Source organism: Trachurus trachurus, assembly GCF_905171665.1.
Source record: "Trachurus trachurus genome assembly, chromosome: 23".
NCBI lineage: Eukaryota > Metazoa > Chordata > Actinopteri > Carangiformes > Carangidae > Trachurus > Trachurus trachurus.
Genome location: NC_139912.1, coordinates 20,254,123 through 20,278,167, shown reverse-complemented (window position 1 = coordinate 20,278,167; position 24,045 = coordinate 20,254,123). Strand labels below are relative to the sequence as shown.

Genomic DNA, 24,045 nt, shown 5'->3' with positions numbered 1-24,045 from the left:
TTTTATTTACAATATGAAGAAGCTGTGGACACGTGCACTAATACAGATGTATTCACTTTGCTTCAAACTCGGTGAATGTTGATTTTAATGCTGACTTAACTGGCTGTAGTTGCTGGGAGTGATTCGTGAAGATGGCTTATTTTCATTTTAAGCACAGTCCTGTCATCGCTGCACGTCTGCTTTAAGTATTAGGTTTGCAGCGGAGACGGCACAGACCCCAGATCTGAACCCAGAGGAACACCTTTGTGATGCGGAGGAGCAGGAGATTAGCTGAATGAATCTGCAGCTGACAAATCTGCACCAAAAACCGGGAAAGGGATAGTTCAAGGAAGTAGGTTCCTTACCTTTAATTGTCAGTGCAAGCTATTTTTAGATCAGTGGGGCAGAGACACGAGCTGCATGCTACTTTCACGTTTCCCTCATCAAACTAAATACACAACTCGAAAACAGTTGTGACTTGCACATTCACCACACTATGAAACTATAATTATGTAACATTATGACACATGAAGCAAATACTCTGAACTACTTGCGCTTTTGAAGTCACTCTGCTGAGCAGTCATGTCTGGAATGTAGTTCCGGCTACGCATTAGCCTTGAAAACAACTCTGTCTCGTAATGTTACATGATTATCTCATAGCGTGGTGAATGTGCAGGTCACAACTTGTTCACCAGAGCTTTTGGAGTTGTTGGATTGTGTATTAGATGAGTTTGATGAGGAAAAGGTGAAAATACCATGCGCTGTACAGAGCTCACGTCACCTTGCACCGACAATTAAAGGTAACAAACCTACTCCTAAATCTATAGGGGAATTTTTCAAAAATGTTGAACTATCCCTTTAACATAGAGCAGAAAGGATTCCAACATGAGGAACTAAGTCTGGTTTTGAGGAATTAACTCAGATTATTTTTGAATTTCTTAAACAGCGTGGAGTTGGAGTGTAGTTTCAGTCAGTTGAGTGGAGGTTCAGGCCCAGTTTTACTGTCTGCCTACACTGTATTACTGGTTCCTGTTTGGTTAGAGACACACGTATGATGGCCATTGGTTTCCCAAGTTAGAAGATGTCATTTCCGGGCTGTGTGGGTGATTGCTGAGGTAGAGCACAGAGGGTTTCAGGGTTTATTTGCAACTTAAATCAGGAACTACTGTAGTGACTCACATCATCATCATCATCACCACCTCAACCAAACTGCTCGATCAGGATGTAAAGGTTGCGTTGCTGCTGAGTGAAGCCAAAAGTCTGTGTGACAGGAGATAAAGTGCAGTGGAGTTGAGCCCACAGCTCTCATGTTTCCTGTTGCAGTATTCTGGGGGTAGCACACGGAAGTCTTGTTTGCATCTTGTTCTCGAGAAACTGCTGCAATCATGCCATATTTCCTGCATTTCATTGTGTCTGTAGTAGATTACCAGATTCATGAATATGGCCGTATCCTTTTGTTTTTACTCTGGCCGTCCTCCTCCTGATCAGCCCCTTCGCCTTCGGATAGAAACTGCATGTGTGTGTTGCAGCTACAGCGTGATCAGGATTATTGAATGATGTCATCCTTTTCCTTCTGGTACACACTGACACAACATGTATTTCCAGAGTTTTTGTTTTTTCCATACGCTGCTCGACAAGACAAGACAAGACAGGAGTACAGTTACCAACACTCCTGTTTGCATTAGATATAAAACACACTTAACCCTACAATCATTAAAATTGATTGCTAACTTAATCAAATTCTGTAATACAGGATTTTTCTGTTAAACAAATAAATTATTTATTTATTTTTTGCTTTTATTGGTGAAATAGCGTAACAAGAAAGACAGTGACAGAGGAAACAGCGACAATATACAAAGTACAGCCATACAAATTACAAGAAGAGTTTTTTGTTGATATGTTACGCTACGGAGGCTTATGGGATTTCTTGGTTTCCCTCATCAAACTCATCAAATACACAATCCAACAACTCCAAAACGCTCTGGTGGACAAGTTGTGACCTGCACATTCACCACGCTATGAGATAATAACGGAGCGTTACGAGACAGATTTGTTTTCGAGGGAAATGCAGAGACTGCTTGCTGAAAAACTGCCCTCGACAGGCACGCGCATTAGCATTTTTGCACGAATTTACCTCGAAAACAACTCTGTATGATAACGTTCCGCTATTATCTCATAGCGTGGTGAATGTGCAGGTCACAACTTGTCCACCAGAGCGTTTTGGAGTTGTTGAATTGTGTATTTGATGAGTTTGATGAGGGAAACCAAGAAATCCCGTTAGCCTCCGTAGCGTAGCTCTGAGCAGCTCGCGGCTCTGCTCTGCCGTTCTAAAAATAGCTTGCACCGACAATTAAAGGTAACAAGCCTACTCCTAAAACTATAGGGATTATGGCAATGGGCCACTTTGCCAAAATGTTGAACTATCCCTTTAAGATGCAGTTAACATACGTACAAAATGAAGTATTTAATATAACAAACAAGACCCATATGTTGCTCTGGCAGCATCCTTATCCCCTCGTCCACTTGAAGCCACGAGGCGGGACCTGATGTGTGACAGCATCATGTCAGCCTGCAGGCCATGTGCCTCCAACATCATGTGACTGTCATGCACCGATGAGACCTTGGTGTGTGTCACCCTGATCCCATCACTCCTGGGTGTCACACCAACCTCGGTGGCAGCACCCCCGCACATGGGGCAATCATGCGTACTTCATAGAAGATGACCTAGCCCACTTCTCCCTGACTCTTTGGTGACATCTTGTTATTTCACTAAAAGCTTCATGGATGCAGCCAGTCATTTATCGGTTTACCACAGTGAGCCTGGTGAATTCTCATTGTACTAATGGCCCCTAATGTTTCATAAACCGTGTTAAAGACGTTTCTAGAGGATCTGGCTGCGGTTTCTGATGAGACAGTGTCTCCTATAATGAGAGAAAGAAGTGAGGAGTGTCTGTTCTGGGCTGAAACTGTGCTGAGCTGGTGCTTGGTTAGGACTGTCAGCCTCTGTGTTAATTCACTGTGCTGGTCATTGTGACTCCTGTGGGTGCTGGGGGGAGGGGAGGGGGGGGCAGTGGGTGATCACAACACGAGTTGGAAATCCTGTGGCTGTTAATAGATGCTGCCCTTTGACCGGCGGTGTAGATGTGAGGGGACGAAGTGACCTCAGTGGTAACAGCGTCGCCGTGGCAGCGCTACGGTTTCTGATAGCCAATCAAATCAATGCAAAACAGCACTCCCCAGAGTAACAAGCACTCTACTCTCGACCGGGCCGCGTGTTATACGGTCTTACACAAAACCAGAGTGTGAAACCCCAGTATTTTCAAGAGCAGCAGGTGACAGCCATGTTTGTACAACAGCTCACCAGGCCCCTGACTGACAGGTAGCAGGCTAACAGCTAACAGCTCTGTTTAGCCGCATTTCCACCGAAGGAAGCCCCTGGTCTACTTGTTTTAACAATTAATCGCTGTATTAAACGCCACAATTAATTTATCGTAAAGATTCCTAAATACCGTCACTTTCCAAAATAGATTATGTCGGAACCATATCGACAGATGTGCGCCAAAGTAAAAAAAAAAAAGAAAAAAGGAAAAGATACTGGTCCATTTACCTAACGTAACACTGAATTGGTAGAAAACGATTAAAATAAACTTAAACATTTGTTGTGGATGACAATTTATGACTTGAATATTTCCCCTGGGGGAATAATAATTGGTCCTATGTTAATAGATACTTCAAATATTTTGTGTAAATAATTAGTAATGTTTTTGAATATATTTGATTTTTCACATTCATAGTGATGGGAAATTAATGAATGCATAATGATCGTGATAATTGTAATACCGTGATTATTTCTCTGACAGTAACCGTACCAAGAAAATCTGTAATCGTGACATCACCAATTGTGCGACAGTTTTTCTTTTACTGCTCTTGTTTTTCCGGCAGTGTAGATGATTTCTAATGCTGCTGGGTTTTAAAAATGCAGCAAGTTTTTGGGCTCTCTGTTGGCATCGCATCCAGCTTTGACTATGTCCAATCAGCAAAAATCAAACCTCAAGCCCCACCCGGGGGGGTTTGGGGGCTGTTCGGACCACCTGTACCCAGACTGGGACTTGTTTAGCCTGTTATGTCCCCAAGTCTTGGGGAAACTGACAAACAACATGATTGAGCCCCCCCCCCACTTCCCATCAGAGTGAACTGTGGCAGCTGCAGTTAGAGACGTGACCTTCTGTTCATTTTTATGAATCAATTATCAAAGTGTTAACCTTACTGGCGCGGCACACCCTTCTCTGGAGCCAACTCCACATGTCTGTGTGGCTGTAAAAAAAGCCACAAAAGTGGATACGCCCCTGTTATGTAAAGTATTGCAGATCACTCCTCTGCATTAGGACACTTAATACTCTGATAAAGGAAGTTGAGTCCAAATAGGCAGGAGGTCTTTGTTAATAACTCATGATTGCTTCCTGTATTCTGGACTCTGCGGTTCTTCGTTCCCTGTAAATGTCAGCGGTGTCGAAACAGCCGGCCGTCAGTCACTGCCGTGGATTTGTGTGTCAGAGTTCATTACCCTACATGCAGATCAACTGATTGTGGTTTTTCTAATGAAATGAATGAATGACTGCAGCTTTATCTAAATTGATAACTTCTGTGGCTTATAATAACTTAAAATAGTCTGAAATAGTACTACAAACACTGCCATAGTGGTTGTTTTAGGTTATACTACTATTTTTGATCCATGTGGTGCAATTACAGACAAACTTATGTAGTATATCTATGATTGGCTACAGTTTCTTGATTGAGAAACACAGCCACCTGTCGCTGCCCGGGCCCAAAAAGAGAAGTGAAAAGAGATAAAGCTCGTGGTATTAATCATCAGCACAGTTTCAATGCCTGTACGGTGTGAAGCAGCCGGTGCCTTTCTCCTCTCAGGCCGTTCCCTCTCCTGAAAAGCTTTTCCTTTTTGTTTTGGGGGGTGGTGGTGGTGGTGGTGGTGGGCGAGGGGGGGGATTAGTTTTACAGGAAGGATGTGAGTTTACTGAAGAGCTTTTGCCCAAAGAAAATGCCCCACATTGTCTCCACGGTGATGGAGCTTTTTTTTTTTTTCTTTTTCAACTTCTGTTTGGTCTCTGAACGGCAGCTTTGATCAGCCAGTCAGTTTTGCACAGTTTTTTATTTTTTTCAAGAAGGGTTCCCACTAGTGCTGCACGATTTGATAAAAATGTGCGATTGCGATTATGGTGGAAAATATTGCGATTTGCGATTGCGATTACGATATTGTAAATTAATGCTGTAAGGAGTCTATTTGCTTGATTATCAAGCACAGCACAGGAAATAACCATATTTTAGGAGTGTATTTCTCAAATAATAAGTGTTTCCTTACAGTATTTGTATTAAATAAAAATAGGTAACTTTTTGTGCAGTTTCATAGTCTACTGCGATGCCATCATTATGCCTTTCTCCCCCCTCCCTCCTCTCACAGTACACAGGTACACAGGTAACACAGAGACAGACAGACAGACACACGCATGCACGCACGCGCACACACACACACAACGGACGAGAGGAGACGGCAAATGAGTGTGGCTGTTACCGTAAAATAAAAATAAAAAATAAATAAAAAAGACAGTTAAAACAAAACCAAACACCGGAGCTTTCTGGTCGTTCGCCCCAACGGGCATATACCTCCTCGTTTTTTAAACGCACTGCACATGTTGCGGAGGAAAGTTCGCTCCGTGACGCTAAAGCTCCACACCTGCTGTAATCACGGGGAGACGGTCCTGCAGCACACGGAGCGCTGTCTGCCAGCTGGGTAGTCACGTGATCAGACCTGCTGGTCACATGACTACTGACGGAGTCTGCTATGCTGCACACATTAGCGGCTCCTCCACACACCACAGGAGATAAAGTCCCGTTTACAGGCTCACGCGGTCGCACATTTATGTAGACTTTAAATCGCCAATCGCACTCTTTCGTGCGATTACGTAATCGCACGGCGTGACATCGCGATTGCGATTGCGATTAGATTAATCGTGCAGCACTAGTTCCCACCTTTTTCCTCATCTGACACCAGAGTGTTAAAGGGGACCTACTATGGAAACATCACTTTTTGAAGGCTCTTTAACATATATTTGGGTGTTTGTTTTTGTAATTTTCTTTTTTCTTTTAACTTTTGTAATTTTCAGCCTCCCTATAGGTTGAAATCCACGTGGTTTTACGAGCTGTTCCCTCCCTATGTTTTGAATTTGCATAACCCCACCCCTACCTGCTGGTACAAGGGGCGGGGCAAGCAGTGGTAAAGGGACAGGCTCTGAAACCAGCCGTTCTGAAGCTGTTTGGAGAGGATGAAAAGAGCTGTGATGTTTGATCCTTGGGGTATTTTGACCAAAGCATGTCACAGACATGTCTTTGAGACACCTGGGAACTATTTTAATTTGTGTAAAAGTGGCATCATATGTCTCCTTTAACTATCGACGTGATGAGCTGATCTGAGTCTATGCCATGAGTCCATACAGTGCTGCTGCCTCTGATCTGGGGCCTCAGCCTGTAGCTGCAGAGCTGCTCGTAGTTCAGAGTGCCTCAAACTTGCTCAACGAGACTGTCCCACGTGTGTGTATGTGTGTATCAGAGAGTGCACAAGTGAGTGCCTGTGTATTCATGTGTAAATGAATGTGTGTGTAAGAGCAGGCTGGGTGGACAGCAGAGTGGAGAGAGAGCACCGTCAGGGCGTGTGGAGCTTCAATATGATGATGTCATAGTGTTTTATGACTTCAGCCAAAGGTGATGTTATCTGAACACAATGCATTTCTGCTGCTTCCAATTTGGGGATTGCACTAATGATGCAGTTGTATCATTAAATGTAAGCACATGATTGTTATGTAGCATTATAAAGGGGAAAAAGCGTTCAAAAGCGCCTCGGCGAGGGGTTGTTTTTGTCGTAGAAAGTCGACCTTCGACCTCGACGGGGTGTGCAGGAGTGAGCTCACCCCGGAACCCACGGTGAACCTTCGTTTCTGTACAATCTTCTGCAAAATCTGCACAGAGAGAGAGAGAGAAGAGGGAGGGAGGAGAGAGAAGAGGGCTCTGTCAGAACTCTTTTGTCCTGCCTGCTGCAGTCGCCGTGGAAACTGCCTGATGTCGTGTCACTGTGGTTTGGCAGCCTGCAAACGAGAAGCTGCGGCCTGGTTCAGCACCAAGAGCATGACACACACACACACACACACACTGAACTACACACTCATTTCAACTCTGCCATCAGTCAGTGATCACATGGCCAGACGCTCTCCTTCCACCCTGTGTCAGAGAGCATCACCGCCGCTGTAGTCATCCCCAGCTACACAACCACTATATATATGACCCACATTGCCTCTCTTACTCCACAGCTCTCTCTCTTTCTCTCTTTTTTCCATTTCATGTTTTTTTTTTTTTTGAAACCTTCCTTTTTGGTTCTCCCATCCTGCAGTAAGTTCAGACTATGAGCCGTATCAGTTGCTCTGTCCTGTCCAGTGTGAGGCTGTGGTTGTGTTATTGTCGTATTGGTCTATATTAAACCATTTCAAACATATTGTAGTTGTTGAAGAATCAGGGCTTGGTACTCATAATCAAAATCTCTAGAATGATACAGACCAGAAACATGCACATGCACAGATAAAGGTGTGTGCTAATATGCTTACAAGTGGTGTTTGCTTCTACAATCCTCTTTGTAATCCAGCTTGTTCTCATTTTATAAGTGTTGTATGAGTGTCATAATCATTTTCTACGTGTTGGTTGACTGAACTAATGGCTTATTTAGATTATTTAATCTCGCACTCTACTATTTGAGCAAACTGGTTGCGGTTGTTAAATCAGGAAGTGCGGCTGCTGCTTCGAGACAGTTCATCAGGAAGAGCCTGTTCACAACACTGAGTCTGTGGTTGCTCAGCACTATAGGAACTGAATGCACGAATTGTGATGTGCTGATTGTGTTGCTAACACTGCGAAGACACAGCTGCCGTGGCACCGCCTCCAGTTCACACAGTGAACAGATTAACTCACACTGGGCAAGGCACTGCGGTTGCCCTATACAGCAGTTGTTAGTGTTTTTACACCAGCTAATATAGGGCCCTATGATTTCCACTAAAAAATACATGCAATGACCAGCTATTGTCCAAAAGCCATGTGAAAAACAAAGAAATTATTTTTTAAACTAATATATGCATTTTACTGGAAACAGTTTACAGCTCAAGTATTAATATTTTGTTGGTACTCGAAGTCCTTATAGTGCAGTTTTATGTTGCATCATGCAGTATTTGTTATGGAGGAAAAGTGCTGTTTGTTTGTTACCTCAATACATTTAGAGTAATTTCTATTTAATTTGTGTACACTTTAGTCATTAACATTAAAAACACACTCTTTTTGGTAGGAAAATAAGAGGAAAAGGTAAAAAAAAAAACAGAATTCCCCAAAATTAGAATGGAAAAGACGGAATTTGGGAAAGAATAAAACAGATTTTATAGGGCCCTACTAATAGCTGCTATTATTTCACCTTGTGTGTGTGTGTGTGTGTGTGTGGATCCTGAGCTGTGTGTCTCGGAGACACCAGCTGCAGCAGAGCGTTGCCAGGTATTAAAGTGTGTCTGTGTACGTGTGTGTGTGTGTGTGTGTGTGTGTGGACAGTTTTTTCATCAGTGTTATGGTGTTGCAGCTGTGTGAGATACAGTCATAAAACTTTACAGGTGAGCAGCTGACATCACAGTGAATGCCCAGTTTAAAGGGGAACTATGCAAGTCCGATCACTTTTCCTCTGTGTTGCTAACCCTCCTCCTGGCCATGTGCATTTGTTTTCAACGAAGCCGGTGAGAAATGAATCCATGGAGCGGTGGATATCATATACGATGTTACAACGTGTATATTTGTGTAGTCTTATCTGTCATAAACAAGAGATTATGGGTTACGCCACTGATCTTGCAATGTTGGTTTTCAGCCAAGAGACGTTAGGTGGAAGGCAGAGAGCCTCCATTCTCCCTGGAACTAGTTACAAGTCCTTTATTTAACCATCACAATTACTCCAAAGCTGTTTAATTAAGGTCAAAATGCAGCATAGTGAAGCTACAAATCCTGCATAGTTCCTCTTTAAAGGCTGGTGTGATCAGACCAATGAGCTCTGAGCACTCAGGGGTCTAAACATCAACACATTGACACTGGTGTTACTTTTCATTTGATGTCAGAACGCTCTCTACCCTGTCTGACATCAGAGGTGTTAAATCAGATCAGTTGAATTTTAAGACTGTTGTGTTTGTAGTTTGGCTTCCAATCAGTGTGGCCTGTGGCGTGGTTTATCCCTGTGATATTTTTTTTATATGTCGTATATTTCTATGGTTATTTTTTAACATTGAATTATAAAAAAAGATAAATTAGTCATATTCTGCCCACCAGTCTACTCTCAGTACCTTCTAGTGGCATCATAAAAACTCCTAATTGAAAATCAAAGCTGTTATTTCCACTTCAGTAATCTGTAGAAGCCCCTTTGGCAGCAGCTACAGATCTGACTCATCTTGGATCAGTGTTAAACCTGGATTTGGGCAGTTTTTGTCGCATTGTTCCCTGCTGGTCCAGAGCCTTCAGCTCTCTGCAGATGTGAGGTATCAGTCGGAGGCCACTTAAGGACAGTCAGACTGGTCCTGAACCCTGTCCTCTGTTGTCTGGCCTGTTGGCTTCAGCCTCGGCCTCAGGTTGCCTGCACTCTGTCTGTCATGTGACGGCTTTGAACTGCGGGACCTTACACACACAGATGCCTGTCTAAAACAAACTCAGAGCAATTCATTAGGAACACTCGACCTTCATACCTGCCTGACTGTTCCCACTGTTATCTGATCAGCAAATCATGTGGCAGCAGTGCAGTGCTTAAAATCCTGTAGACATGATGTGGAGAGTAGGTGATCTTTGTGACTTTGTCGGCAGCTTAAAGGAATAGTTCAACATTTTGGCAAATTGGCCCATTGCCATAATATCTGTAGTCTTAGGAGTAGGTTTGTTACCTTTAATTGTCGGTGCAAGCTGTTTTTAGAACGGCGGAGCAGAGCCGTGAGCTGCTCAGAGCTACGCTACGGAGGCTAATGGGATTTCTTGGTTTCCCTCATCAAACTCATCGAATACACAATCCAACAACTCCAAAACGCTCTGGTGGACAAGTTGTGACCTGCACATTCACCACGCTATGAGATAATAACAGAACGTTACGAGACAGAGTTGTTTTCGAGGTAAATTCATGCAAAACAGCTGATTAGGGGGCAGTTTTTCAGCAAGCAGTATCTGCATTTGCCTCGAAAACAACTCTGTCTGGTAACGTTGCGTTATTATCTCATAGCGTGGTCGATGTGCAGGTCACAACTTGTCCACCAGAGCGTTTTGGAGTTGTTGGATTGTGTATTTGATGTGAGTTTGATGAGGGAAACCAAGAAATCCCATTAGCCTCCGTAGCGTAGCTCTGAACAGCTCACGGCTCTGCTCTGCCGTTCTAAAACAGCTTGCACCCACAAATAAAGGTAACGAACCTACTGCTAAGGATTATGGCAATGGGCCAATTTGCCAAAATGTTGAACTATCCCTTTAATGGTTTCTGAAGCTTCTTGATTTTCACACACAAACAGTCCCGAGAGTTTTTACTCAGGTTGGAGTAAAAACATAAACAGCCGTCATGCATGTGTCTGCTCTGGAGAGAATAAAAAGCGAGATTAACTGATACTAGAGGCTAAACTTAGAGGCCGAGCTCATATCCTGAGTCCTGACTCAAGGATATACTGTATACTGAGGGAGGAAATCGTGGAAATCAGGAAGAGGATGCAAAGACAATCCGCTGTCAACAAGACATTGTGCACAAACACGATAATCATCGATATCCCATGCGTAAGGAAAAGCCTGTGAAGGAAACCGATAGACGGCCTTCCAGCCTGCCGTTTACCCATCAGGCCCGGGGGCTCACGGCTCTTGAACGGCCCCTGCTCCACTCGCTTCACATTCCTCTCACGCCGCACCACGCTCATTGTGAGTCTGTGGAAGCTGTTGTCTTACATCATCAGCAGCTCTGTTATGTAGTCATGCCTCCTGACTGTCACTACTTTCTGAACAGCAGCGCTCTTTGCTGAGCTGTGTTTTTTTTTCTCTTGCTGCTTGCACACACACATACACACACACACACCCAGAGAGGATGTGTGCCAACTTTTTCTTTCATTCACCCCCAGGCTGTATGATCGTGGTTAAGAGGTAATTACTTTACTTTAATTGAGATAATTTTTTGTGGTAAGAGAAACAAATTCTCTCTGCACTTTTGACATCTAAGACTAGTGCTGTTTTGTGTGATCTCTTTATCCATACAGTGGGAAAAAAATAGTGCCAGATTAAAGGAATAGTACAACATTTTTGCCTATAGCCATAATCCCTAGAGTCATAGCAATAGGTTCATTACTTTTGATTATTGGTGCATGTTGTTTTGAGATCAGCGGGGCAGAGACGTGAGCTTCTCAGTGAACACAATGGAATTGAATGGTACAGGTCCCCTGTCCCTCAAAACTCATTGAATACACAATCCAACAACTCCAAAATGCTCTGGTGGACAAGTTGTGACCTGCACATTCACCACGTTATGCCTGTCTAAAACAAACTCACAGAGCAATTCATTAGGGACACTCAACCTTTATACCTGCCTGTTTGTACGGCTATCTAATCAGCCAATCATGTGGCAGCAGTGCAGTGTTTAAATGAACTTACTGCTGTGACTATAGGGATTATGGCAATGGGCGAATTTGCCAAAATGTTGAAGTATACCTTTAACATGAGGTTCTGCATTTGCTTTGAGTGAGTGATAATGTAAAAAATGTATTCTTTATTTATTAAACCCTTTGAATTAGAGCTCAGGTCTAAACTCCATTTGATGGCTTCATTTCAAATACAAAGTAAGTGTCATTGAGGACCAGTACCACTCATTTTTTTTCTAAGGGTTTCTCGGCGGTCCTTTGCTTGTCATGGCTAAGCATTAGTAAAAAAGTTTGAAATTCAGACCTACAGAAAACCTTTCAAAGTAAAATCCCCACCAAACAGTATGAGTGTGTGTGATCTGTGCATATGCCTGCTGGATGTGAGTGGGAGGCAGTGGGTGTCTGATGGACGAGGCTCCGTGTCAAATGAGAGTTAAGCCTGATTCAGCTCCTGTCATTGTGCCACAGGTGCAGTTACTATCTAGGCTGCCTGACCTTTGCATTTAATGTGTCTAGCCTGAGAACATGCAGTCACACCTCTGTGCTTCACTAATGAGACCTTGAGTTTGGAAGTTTCCCTTACAAAATGTGACCTTTTTCACTGAAATAAGCAGCAGTATTTTAAGTATATTATATATACCGCCAGAGAGGATTTACAGCTACAGTTCCCACACACAGAAGCAGGGCAGGAAGAGTGAATGACTACTTGTCATATGAATCCATCGTATCTCATCCCTGGGTTGGTGCTCCTGTCTGTGATACACTTCACGTGGAAATTGTGCGTTGTTAAACCTTGTTCCTGGGCTGCAGAAGCACAATGTGCCGGTAGTTGTACTGTTAATGGTTTGTGTACTGTGCAGGGAAGGTGACAGGTCTGTTTACAGCAGTGGTTTCCAACCTTTTTTGGCTCATGACCCCAGTTTGACATCACACATTTCTGGCAACCCCACGATCACGGCCGTCAATGAAGATGCGTCAGCTCAGATATTTTTATATGCTGCACTTTATTTGAACTCGATTTATATTTGAGAAAGTGAAAGTATAGTATACAGTTGTTTAAGATTGGGTGATGTAATTAATCACAATTTTAAAAAGAATAATAATTAGTTAAAAAAAAAAATCAGTATTTTTTTTTTCAATTACTAGACATTTTAGGCGACCGCATTTGAATTCCAGCCGACCCCACATGGGGTCCCGACCCCAAGGTTGAATAACACTGGTTTACAGTGTCTGTTCTCTGAGAGAGGGGCAAAAGTGCTTAAGAAATTGTATTTTTAATGTTTTATTGTGATGTTTTCAATTAGTTTTAAAGGTAGTTAAGTGTTACTTTAAACTTTCACTGAAACCGTGATAAATTGATCACTATAACCAAGATGTCAGATTTTCCATATTGTTACTGCCGATCGGAGCGGAGCCAGTGAACGATTCCTGACTAGGGTTGCAAAGGGGCGGAAAATTTCCGGTAAATTTCCGGAAACTTTCCGGAAACTTTCCATGGGAAGTTAAGCTGGGGAATTTTGGAAATATTCCCCCCCCCCAAAAAAATAAAAATCCCTTTCAAAATGTTAAAGGGACAACGAGGAGTTTTTATTTGGTTATAAAAAAGTCTCATATTATTGTGGATGAACTACATACTGTTATTATTATTATTATTATTTAGTGGTCAGCTCACCCAGCATTTCCTAGTTTCGGTTTTGCGGATGCTGCCCTGTGGGTCATGGGAATAACGCCGCCGAATCGCGGTTTATGGTCGGAACTACGACGGTATCTGATCGTCTTCCAACCTCCGACTTTCATTCTTGATCAATGAAAACATTTTTGGCAAATGTTTTCGCTGTTTTCATCTTACGCCGGTCCAATTATTTCACAGTGCGCATGGAGGCTCATGGGAAATGTAGTGTGAAACTACTCATTGTCCCTTTAAATGAAATTTATTCCCATATATTCCCGTTAATTCCCATGGAAAGTTTCCAACTTTGAAAATTCCCGGAATTTTGCAACCCTATTCCTGACAAAACGATAGTTAGTGTGTCTTTCAGTGTAAAAGCAGTGATCCTATCAGACTGTCATGAGAGGTATATTATCAAAAGTTATCACAGCATTGTGTGATACTGTATCATTTTGAGTACAGATATGTGAATGATTTCCCGTCATGTTTAGCAGTTCTGTAAGTACTTGTGGCTTTACTGCACAGGCCCCCTTTGAAATGCAGCTTATCTCTCCCAGTGTGAGGCTGCAGAATCACCTACAAACAATGGAGTGGTGTTTGTTCTGTCACAGCTTTTGTTATTTCATTATCATCAGTCATGCATTAGTTACAGTTAACCTGTGCACCGGCTGTGCTGCCTTTATCTACTTGTACTGACATGGGTGTGCTCCCTATATTCACTGTACCAGGTACATATATGATAATCAGGTCAGCCCTATTGGGTTCTGCTGTATTTTTTATGCCCCAACCAAAATATTATTCTTTAGGATTTTTTTTTTTGTGTGATTTAGTGATTTAAAGGTAGAGTCTGGAGTTTTTGCCCCAAAATAAACGCTAGACTTATACAAATGAAATCCTAATTAATCATCACCTATGGGCTTCTAGTCCTGTGTGGTGGTGGCTGTGTCTGCCAGCGCCCCCTCCCCCCGCCTGTATTTTGGTCTTTTGCTCTGTTTTGTTATGCACGGGGACGTTTCTTCCGACAAAATATTTTGTTTACAAACTGCAACGAACAAAACTCCAGACTCTACCGTGATCTTTTTGCTTCAGAGTTTGTTTTTTAACACATCTTGATATAGATCTCTGTGACCAAGATTCATCTGCAGGGTTGACGGAAGTTCAATTTTTGTCAAAAGGTACAGGCTTTATAAAACAAAAAATATCCAGGACAAATCTCATTCCTCTCAGTGTTTCTGCATTTGCCATCAGAGTTTTTGTGCGGAACCTGCTGTGAAACAGACACAACGCTGCGCTCTGATCAGTCCAGTCAGTGACACACAACAGAGCGACTGAGGGAGATGGAAAAAAGTCGATTTAGTTACTCGGTTTGATCCAAGACGCATTCCAGCTACGCATCCGTGAAGCACAACAGTCGGAGCTGTTGATACAGATCTCACTTTTGATTCAGGATGTTTGCATGTCCACGTACGACAGGAGACAGTTCAGACAGGAGCTGCAGTGGGGAAACTTTGACAGCAACGCTTCCATATCTGAAATCAAAGCAGGGATAGATGTAGGCCTATGTGTTTTTAAAGTTGGCATGTTGGAACAGATTGAGTGACCGCATGACGTCTGGGATGTGACGGAATGTGTTTTTGTTGTTGCCTGAAACACATGAGTTTCTCCTAAAGCATCACTGCATCTGAAATCAGAACATTAGCTGTTTCTCATCTGTAGAAACACTCTGATGATTTCCACTACACTTTACAACTCCATCATAGCACTGCTGGCAGTAACGGTATTACCATTAATTACATATTTCTTTTTTTATAGCATCATTACAGTTAATCCTGTATGAGAAAAGCAGATTATAAGATTTACCTGGTGCAGTATAAACATGGCTGTAAATAGCTCACTGCATAAAATATGTTGGAAAATGACATAAGACGATGTCAGAGCTAAACTGACCTTATTTAGTTCCAGTAAAAATCCCTGACAGTGTGAGAGAAGCCGTAACCTGCTTAGTTTCACTTTACCATCCACTGGATTGGCACCGTGACCTCTGAGCCGCTATGATGATGCAGTTAATGGGATTTGGGAATTTTTATCAGGATAATTGTGTTTTGACTCAAAGAGCTCTCACGGCTCATGATTTATGCGATAACATCCCATATTATCTGTCACCAAACTCTGTTATCCCAGCTTTCAGTCAGACATGTCATGCAATTTTTTTCTTTATTCGTGGAAATTTGCGCTTTTCAAATTAGCCACTCGGCAAACACTCACCTATTCAAAGGGTCACTGTCACTGTTACTGCCATGGAAACATTTGCAACATAGCTGCTAGGGCTGGGCGGTATCCAATTGTTGTTACCGTTAAACCTCCCTCATTTTATCCCGGTATACGGTATTATCATGACACAGCTCAGACGGAGTCACCAAAATGTTGTTCAGAAAGGGAACAGCTACCAAACACCACATAAAAATACTAAAACAATATTAAAACATGTACATTACCAACATTAACAACTTTTATTAAAGGGACTATGAGGAGTTTTGGAAAGTGAAGTGTTTTCACACTACATTTCCCACGAGCGAAAACATTTGCCAAGAATGTTTTCATTAATCAAGAACGAAAGTCGGAGGTTCGAAGAGGATCAGATACCGTCGTAGTTCCAACGATTCGGTGGTGCCCCGCGAAACCGAAACCAGGAAATGCTGGGCGAGTCGAACACTAACTAATAATATCAAAATAACTATAAAGACAAAATGATATCTTTATCAAAAATGGACCCATTAACAAGTGGGTAATGTAGATTCATCCACATTAATATGAGACTCTTTTATAACCAAAAGCAAACTCCTCTGGGACGCTTTAATAACAAATAACTTATATAACAAAATGTGGATGGCGCTGCTAAAAAAAAATGCACAAGTCTACAAGTCACACATGATAACTATGGCAACATGGTGCTTCAAATCTAGCAAGGTTTTTGCAGAATTTGTGTTTTTCTTGAGGACCAATATACGCAATTTACCGTCTTTTCCTCTCTCTCTTCTCTGAGCTGTCCATCATCTTTATCAAACATCCCCGATAGGAAAACATTCTACTACTGGAGTAAAATTGAAAACTCAACCACACACATGTAGGCGCTGGACATACACTCATTATTTAGTAGATATTATATCAGGCCCCCATATGAGTGCACTACAATTTTATTTTTAATGATTGTAATGAAACTGATACCGTTGCTATTTTAAGATACCGCGGTATACCTTAGTAACGTGTTATCGTCCAACCCTAATGGCTGCTGCATTGTTTGAATTTTGGATCAATCCAGATGTGGCATTAGTGTGACGTCAGCTGTGGTGCAGGCAGGTAACACTAGAGTTGACATCCTGCTGTGTGCACCTTCCTCTGCTCTCTGCCGAAAGGGTTACAACTGCACATGGTTGCTTCATTTGTTTCATTTTTGTGGCGTGGTGGGCTGCAGAGAGGCTGTGAGTGAGTGGTGCAGGTTTCTAATTTTATTTCTGTTTTATGGGCTGGCCGGCAACAGGGCGGGATAATCAGTACTCCCTCTTCCTATATGAATCATCACCACTCACAGAGCCCAGAATCAACTCAATTCAATTTAGTTCAGACATCAGATTAACTTTCTTTTCATTTATCAGGGAGGTAGTATGTCCTCTACCTTCAGTAAGTGAGCAACCATTTTTTTTAAATATGAAACTGTAGATATTTTAGGTTGAGGTGGAAACTTCTTCAGCAGGTATATATTTTTGGACTGAAGATTTATTTTATTTGGCTGAACAAATAAAACATGATCTGAGTATATTATTTAAGGCCTGCATGTGCAAAACAGTTCAGCAACAGTAATAAATACACACAGCTCTCCCTGCAGTCTGCTCTCTCACTGTCAGTTGTGTCTGGACCTCTGGTTGGCTCTCCCTCCACCAGGCCCTTTGTCCTTTTTTCATCAGCACACACACTGATGATGAAACGTAGGCAGCGACCGACTGGGCCAGTCTAGAAAAAAAGAAAAGAGAAAAAAAAGTCCTACTTTGAATTTCAGCGATGGCATCTGTGCTCAAAACAGCCTAAGATCATCATGCACTCACACGTACGCAGCTATGTTAAATTTTAACTTGCACATTTAGGGCCGATTCACATGGAGCGTCTTTTGCGCGCGCGTTTCCATAGTTTTCAATGTAGTCATCTGTTGTCCCTGGGGCGGGTTGGTAAAAGTTAACATCATACAACAGTTAAAGCAGAAGTAAGCGGAATGTTTGTGTTAATATAAGTCTTAAATAGTTATATCTTCCAACGGCAATCACTTACATAGAGTGTTTGGTCTGAAACACGGGTCTGTCAGTCACTCTGCTCTGCTGTAAGCCGAGGAGAAAACTTTCCTTGTATCCTACAACCTTTATCCAATGAGGACGGAGAGAGAACGACATAAAGGGGCGGTCCTCTCTGTGTGTGCAGCCAAGGGATGCGCGTGAATGTGGTGACGTAGGGACGAGGACCAATAGATCCATGACGAGGGCGGGGACTGCTAACTCCATCGGCTTTTTTCTCATAGGAAATGTACGACTTTATTCTCGTAAATTTACAACTTTATTCTTGTAAATTTATGACTTTATTCTCGAAGTCTATGTTTTTTTTTTTCAATGTGGCCCTAATACTCCGTCGTACTGTATAACTCCAATACGGAAATAACATATATGGAAACAGTATGTGTGCATGTGTGTGGGTGTAGAGGCAGCACCAAAGTTGATGGTATGACAAAGACTACTCACTCTTAAATCAGTGGGTAGACTATTCCAGTTGTGAGTGGCTCTAATTGAGAAGACTGTCCAAACTTGCTGCGCCTGTATTGAACAACAGCTGTACGCCTGAGTTGTGCTAACAGCATTCAGATATGAATGATATGAATACCTGTCACCAGCTTCTTCTTCTTCATGAAAAAGCTGAGAACATTTTCTGAAACTTTTTTTTAAAGTTGATTTAACGCTCAGCCTCTGTATCCGTCTTTTCTAACTCTTGGAGGTTGTGTTCAACCTTTGTGAGTGGACGGTCCCGGAGCAGGACCGCTCCCTGCAGCTCGCTGACGGCCTCAGGGAACCTCAAAGGCACCAGACCATAGCACGGAGGGGAGGAGCCGGTCTGGCACATCACAATAAAAAACACACACACACACACACACACACACACACACACACACAATAGCTCGGACTGTGGCTACAGTACAGTGAAGTCCTGACTGAAACAACAGGTTAAACAACAACAAAAAAAAGGCCCCACAAGTACAAATGAGACGATCTTTGTCCTTTTTCCTCTAGTTTTTTCTCTTTCCCTAACTTTGATATTTACTGTAGAAAGTTGTGCTGCAGCTGAAATGTGCAGCGGTTGTTATTTGCTGTTCCTCTGGCACAGAGGACCGTCTCGCTCTGCGCCCTCTCATTTCATTTCGGGGTAATTGCTGCCTTTTTGAAGTCGGTCGGAAGCCTTTAAGTTCTTGTTGACATTCCATAGATTCCATTTGTGTACATCCACGCATTCTTGACGTCATTAGATTAGGGTGAAAATCAGAATGTCGTGGAGACACCGTGCAGTTTGCTAAAGAGACTCTCCCATTGTAAGGAAGGAGCCCAAAGCTGGGCCCACAGATTCCTGTGTGTGGTTGTGTGTGGTTGTGTGTGTGTGTGTGTGTGTGTGTCTGCCTCTCTCTAGTGTCTGTGGTCTGGAGGCCTGCGTGTCACTCCCAACAGACTCATTTTCTGGCTCATTCATACACTCCTCCCTCGGCTGCAGGATGTCCTGCTTTAACCGGCTGAATAATCCCCTCCCACCCTGCGCCGCTATTGGCTGATAGTGTACCAGCCTTGATTTTCACCGTGTGTGTGTGTGTGTATGATTCCTCATTGTTTGTTTATATATGTGTGTGTGTGTGTGTGCCTGACACACCTACATAGCGTAAGACTGTAGCAGGTGACATGTGCAACTCTGGATGATTCATCCCTGTGTGTCGATGGGATTGTCTGAATCACCTTCTATAAAGTCAGAGTTAAGTGCTGTTGACCAGCTGACTCATGTATTTTACAAGTCCATTGTGTAAATGCACTTCATTTTTTATCCAGATGTCATTTACTACTTGCAGAATATATGACACTGCTGATAAATGAAATGTACTGTATTGTATGTATTGTGTACATTACATGTACTGTGACCACAAACACACTCAATTGTGGTTTGATTTTGTGTATAGACCATATTTGATTTATGCTAGAGCCTGAGCTCAAAGGTTGATCTTGACCCCATACAGGGATACTGTTTAACCCCATACTAATGTGGCATTAAAGGTCCAGTGTGTAATAATCAGCTAGGTTTATTTGCAAAATCTGAATATACTACCCATAAGTATATATTAGTATAAGTGTATAATCGCTATAAAATAAAATTTGTTTGGTTTTCGTAGCATTATAATTCTTTTATTTATACATATCGCAAGGGTTTTGCTTTAGAGAGTTTTGCCATCTTGCGCCGCCATGTTTGTACGGCAGCCCGAATGGATCAATCCAACCAGCCAGAGAGCAGGTTTTGCAAGTTTCACGTTCATAAATAAACCAACGAAGGAGGAGTAGGAAACAGAAGACATATCGTAATATGGTTTAGATCTTCACCTCATCGCTCCATGCTCCTGAAATACTAATACCTATTTTACACACTGGACCTTTAAATGTGTAGGATTTTTTTTTTTTTTTTTTAGATTCTTTTTTGGTTGTCATTCGTCACAAGTATTTATTCAAAATGCAAAATGCAAAAAAAAAAAAAAAAATAGATAAAACAAACAGTATGAAACTCAAAACAGAAACATATACTGTAGCAAACATGTACTGATGCAAAAATATGAACATGTAGGTATTTTGACGGCTAAAAATTCCCATATAAAATAACAGTCTCTGCGGGTCAGGGCTCAGGAATTAGCAACAATCATCATGAAACTGAAATTAAATGAACCTTGTGACTTTGCCGACTCGATTCCCGAAGCACCCACTTGCGCAAGTGTGCACTGGCTCACCAGGGAGAGGGGATGACTTTTTAGTTGTTTTGCTGTGTGTTTTGGGAGCTGGCCTACTTTCTGTTTGTGTATTGTCTCTGTGTGTCCGTGCTTCTGTTTTAGTTCCCTTGGTAAAGACCCACAGGCTCTGTTTTTCTCTCCCAGACAGATCTCAGTACAAAACATCCAGGTTTTGGGCTGAACGCTGGTAAAAAAAAAACCCCAAAAAAAACCTCTCCTTTATTTAGCTCACCAAATAAAGGACTGTACTGTTTTATGCTACATTTACATGATTTGTGCTGGGGAGAATAAAGCGCATCCTCTGTGTGCAGATAAATGCTAAATAAGCAACCTGCGGGGCCGCGGATGAGACGAGGCTGAAAGGGGCTTGTGTTGGTTACATAAGTCGGCATTTGTCATGTCATTGTGCCGCCGCGATGAGTCTGGTCCCGGCCAACAGTGAAAATGGCCTCATTAAGCAGCAAAACAACAAACAAGCATTTTGAACACATCGCCACTGTGTAACCGGCAGATACCGACTCACTTAAAAGACTAATCTGAGCGTTTACATATTTTAAAACTCTGATGTAACTGACAGATGTGTCTGGTAATTAAATAGTTGCCCACATGCTTTTCATTATCATCCCTTTTAAAATGGTGTGCTTTAGCTTTAATGACCACAGCAGCAAACAAAAGCACGACTGATATGTTGGTGGACTGATTTTAATCATCATCATGATCGATTCTAATTGCAGATATATTGGTGATGGAAAGTTAAATAGAGGTGCTTTAATTTTTTTTTTTAACAGTGTCACCATTGTGAGTTTTGTCCTCAGCTGACTGCAGGAGTAAGAGTAGTAGACTATAGAGTCCCGATAGGCCACCGACGTCCTTGATCAGGGCCGTTGTATATGGGAGAAAGGTGATGATAACTCTAGGGGCCCAGCGCCCATAGGGCCCACAAAAACCCCAGTAGTCTAATCTTTGTATGACTGAATTATTCTGCATAAGACCCTGACTGATACTCATAGTAATGCTGCATTAGCATCAAAACAAAGTACTGTAGGCTAAATAAAAAATGATAATACATACGTAGTCTAAGTGGAAAAGTCAGGGGCCCACTTTAGTATTTTTTCAGGGGGCCCAGAATTCCTAGCAACGGCCCTGTCCTTGATATTTGTGGTTCAGTTTTGAAACGGTTTTAGTTCTCAAAGAAAATAAAGAAGAAGAAGAAATGTCAAAGTCTTTGTCATATGACCAGTCAGTGTCTCTACATCATAACCCTGCCAGTCTGCATTGCAGTTACATCAGACTTTTGGCACAGGTGGCGACCAACAAGTGACAACCTGTGTTTGTGTGTCTTTGTCTCACTGATAAATCGATCAGAAAAATTAAAGGAACAATCTTGTAGTGTAAAACATGTGGGTAAAACAATGTGGAATCATTAGATTTATAGATATGCACTAAGTTGATGATTAGCTGTAATGTCGGTGGTGTTGTTGGTGCTTGTCTTTTGGAAAATATTCTCTGTTTATTACAGTATGTATCATCTCAAGCAGCATTTATGATCTTGTTAACTTGATCATGTTAACCATGTGAATGTGTGGTTAACTCTTTATCTCTTCAACACAGTGGTTGAAAGCGGTTGCACTGTGTCTTAGTCGCTGCAGACTGAATAAGTCACTTTTGCACCATGACGTAGATCGTCTAGAGTCATAGAAGAGAGGAGAACAGACGAGGTGCAATTTGTCACAAACATTCAATAGGACTAAAAGATGAACTGAGTAGGTTTTGGAGCTTAGAGAACGTGTTTGTGACCACACCCTAAAGAAAACCATACACGAAGTATGACAAACATTCACAAAATGTTTGTTTATGTGTAATCATAGGATGAAATGATGGAGTGCTGACGTTTTGTAATGGGTCATCGTCACCGTGACATCATCTGATATCTACAAATACACTTGAAAAGTTTTGCTAAATCCTCTCAGAGTCTGAACACCATACGTATATGACAGGAGTCTGGATAGATAATATGGATTTGAGCTGTGACTTGACTTGTTGGTGGAGGCGTAACAACTGTCAGGCTGTAATTCTAGTTTCTCTTGTTTCTGCAGCAGTGTTTGCTGACTTTACTGTATCATTAAAAATGACATATTTTGCAATAGAGACATGTTGGAGACATGTTTCCCTGTAGCTGCTATTGGAGAGATAGAAAACAAATCTATTGATGAACACAAACTAGATAAATGAATATGTATGGCTATTGTAACAAATATCCATTACCAACAGTTATTTTAGATAGTTTTGGGATGCATGGAGCACAGATTGGTTCTTCTTGCATTTATGTTGTTTTGCTTTAGTTTTATCATTGTCAGATGGTTTTTTACCTCTCAATTATTGAAATTGGCTTCAACGTTAAAGGTCCCATATTGTATCATGGTAGGTGCCCATGTCTTTTTTCAGAATAAATCAGGTCTAGGGTCTATATTAGTACTGTGAACGTGTCAAAACCTCAGTCCACAGAGAAACACACACAGCTTGTCTTCTATGAGCAAAATGCACTGTGCTGACTTTTAGAACTTTGTGATGACACAACGAAGCCCCGCCCACCTGGACATACATTTGCAAGGTTTTCAGAGATTTGACCTTAAATGTGCTATATTTTAATTGGATTGCTCAGAAAACAGCCAATCAGGCTCAGAGCCTCCTCTCTTCTGATTGGCTGGTTGACCTGTTGCCACCGGAGAGAAGCCTGAGAGAGGAGATGTAAATCTAAATCACCCCAGGCAGGCTCCATTGTTTTTGTATCTTTTAACTATAAATGACTGCACCACATAAATGCAACTAGGTCAACAGCACATTGATCAAGTTCATGGTGATCATCATATACTGTAGTGGTTCATGTGTATAAATGAGCAGGAAGCTTATGCATGTAAGTTGCTGTCCTGAAAGTTTTTTACTTTGAATATTGGTCTTGTTTTTTGGGACATTATAACACATGTTATTTATATTTTTTCTCTTCTCTTTTTTTGTTAATATGTTTGAAATAACGAATAATCAATCAATTAATTGTTAAAGTTAATAATTAGGAAATAACTTATCAATAGCAGTATTGAGATTCCCTGAATGTGTGAACTGATCATCACTGCAGGTCGCTGTGTTTTTCCACAGACACATCTTCAGATCACAGACCAAGATGGGTTTGCATCAGGAAGACTGAGACAGTTTGGTGCCAGACAGACAAACTTGTTGTTTTAGTCCTGTGATATTCAGATTTACCATCTCACTGCATGTAGCATCCTGTTCACAGCCACTTTTTCTATCTGAAAAACAAAACTGAGGCCTACACTGTGACGTCGGGTCAGATGCTAACAGGGGACATGTGCATTTCTCTGACTGTACCCCAGTGTCCCAAACCAGCAGAATTATGTTTGGCCTGGTGCAGCGAGACATACGTTTTATTTTAACAATATGATTATTTGAACAAGAACATACAAAAGATAAGACACAGCAACAAAAACTGACAGTGTGCTGATGTGATTTAAAAAAGCAATATTAGCAGAAATAAACAGACAACAAACAGTCTTAATGAAAAGGGAATGAACTCTGTATGTGTCTCTCTGTTT

At 41.8% G+C, this 24,045-nt stretch overlaps 1 protein-coding gene across 7 annotated transcripts in view; it reads left to right on the top strand.

The window, feature by feature from the left end:
- The window catches only part of sbf1 (SET binding factor 1), an 88,049-nt gene that overhangs the window by 10,879 nt on the left and 53,125 nt on the right, over positions 1–24,045 (top strand). The gene's annotated exons all lie outside the window — the stretch shown is intronic.